Source organism: Aplysia californica, unplaced genomic scaffold (genome assembly GCF_000002075.1).
Source record: "Aplysia californica isolate F4 #8 unplaced genomic scaffold, AplCal3.0 scaffold00201, whole genome shotgun sequence".
Lineage (NCBI taxonomy): Eukaryota > Metazoa > Mollusca > Gastropoda > Aplysiida > Aplysiidae > Aplysia > Aplysia californica.
In genome coordinates this window covers 844,013-846,185 of record NW_004797471.1, presented here as the reverse complement: position 1 = coordinate 846,185, position 2,173 = coordinate 844,013, and the positions used below count along the sequence as shown (strand labels likewise).

Below are 2,173 nucleotides of genomic sequence, written 5' to 3'. Positions count from 1 at the left end.
GTGTAAGACCCAGGCACCATCTAGAATGTTGAACGGACTCAAGTTTTTCTCTCCTTACATGAACACAATGGTGTGTTGGCGGCAGTTCCTTCTTTGCATCAAAGACCATTAGAGTGCAGAGTGAAAAGCAGGTTGTATTTAAGAAAACATTTTATTCAGCCCTTTAAAGTATCACAATGAGTATTCCAAACGCAATCTTATTCGTATTCAGACGTTCGCCCAATTTTGAAAGCATAGAGTTAATACGAGCCCGACTCACGACCGAATGAAACACAATATGGCTTTCAAGCTCGTGCGTAAACATTATTATTTTTTTTTACCAACAGTTGGCAAGAGGCAAGAAGAGACTGTTCTCGATTCTCATCGGGATACTACAAAGTAATCGCAGCTACCTGCAATCATTTATTCGGAAAGTTCGACTACTGGAATGACGTCGACGGGGCGGGGACCGACGGCTTCACTCGAGCGTCAGATCGTGTACCGGTATAGGGAAATTTTCGAAATGCGTCTCACTTAGAGGAAGGCTAGACTCGTGTGAGTAACGCGCGCGGCTTTGTGGAAGATCGGGGCACAGCCGGTCTTTTACCCCTGACTGCAAGGACGTATGAGTTGAGGACAGTTGTTTTTTTCATATTCTAATAATGGATACGTCTAAATAGTAGTTGGCTCAAAGGTACGTGCACTCATTTCAAACATAAACTTTTTGATTAAGTAAGCTTTTATTCTAGCACGAATAGGATATTTTAATAGATAATGGAATTAATAAACCATTTACGATTACGTCTTCGCATGATTATGCACATTAGTCCTCCATCAGAGATGATTAGTGAGTGCTTTGCGTGTGCTCTGGTGTTGTTTGCTCCTTCTTTCCTATCAAACCTATGTCATCTATTGTCGTTATATCTCTCTCCTTTTTGTATTTGTTACTCTCTTATAACTTCTCTGATCTTGGTCACTAGTATGACCTTATTGTGTTGCGAGTGCCGTAATGCTCTTACTAAAACTAAACTGAGAGATGATCGTTGGTTCTGTCTTTGACCAATTTCTCAAGAAGACTCCAGGCCAGACCTTGTTTCCTCCTCCCGGTGTCGAGTGTTCTCCAAGTCTGCTCTCTCGGGTCCTCCCTAACCACTTTTTCCTACACGAGGAGTCTGTTGGAAAAACGGGAATAGTCACAAACTGAAAATCGTGAGGGTATCAATTTTGTACATTTGTTGACTCATAACTGTGCTAATTCTGTTCATCTGTTGGTGAACTATTGTTGTTTGATTATTGTTGTTTGATTATTGTTGTTTGATTCCCCATTCGACAAACATAAATATAAAGTTATGAGTCCACAAGCTTTTAAAATTGACGCCCTCACAATGTCCAGTTTGTGACTATGCCCGTCTTTCCCGTGGACTCCGACTCCTCACATGTAGTGGAAATGAGGGCAACTGTTGTAGTAGATAACGACGGCATTTGGGTAATGAATTATCAGGACCCATTATGCTTCATGAACATCAGTATTTCTACATCACTTGACCACTTGATTCCAGAACTGGGCGGGGTCTTCAGAGATGGGTTCTATCTATAACTCCTCAGCCCTCCTCTACAGGGCCCATCTTAAGGTACTCAATACTTGTGGTTTCCACATACTTTTTAATTTTCACTTCTTTGGCATTTTCACCCTAATATATCTTATTACATATATTCAAGCTTTGTATAATGTCTAGATTAAGTGCCTCAAGACCTGAGTTCGAATTCCCGACTTGCTGAATTAGAGTCTTATCGTCTGCGGCACGAAGGCATCTCCTCACTGTCCTCTTTTGCCGCCCCAGGTGAAGTCGAAGCAGTCCACCCCCTACAGGATCTAGATTGTGTGATAAGTAGTCATATTATTATCATATTGATTATGATATTTCTGACACCGTGCAACGCTTATCAACAAACACTTATACATTTGTAATTGTCTTCAGAAAGTGAATAACTTTTATGAGGAAAGAAACAGTTTTTATTTCTTCGAAAAATGTCAGTTGTAAACATTTTTAATATGAAGTTTATTTTTAAAATTTTGCCTAGCATCCATACTTCACTTCTTTAAAAAAAAATTCAAAAGCTTCCGAAATAAACAAAGCAAAAAGGCATACAATCTGACAGACATTCATACACACATACACACACACACACACAC

At 39.9% G+C, this 2,173-nt stretch overlaps 1 protein-coding gene across 1 annotated transcript in view; it reads left to right on the top strand.

The window, feature by feature from the left end:
• Nucleotides 1-230: 230 nt before the first annotated feature.
• LOC101850246 overlaps nucleotides 231-2,173 on the top strand; it is a gene marked incomplete at its 3' end in the record, with an annotated part of 29,683 nt that continues 27,740 nt past the window's right edge. The window contains 1 exon segment of the mRNA XM_005099087.3: nucleotides 231-673.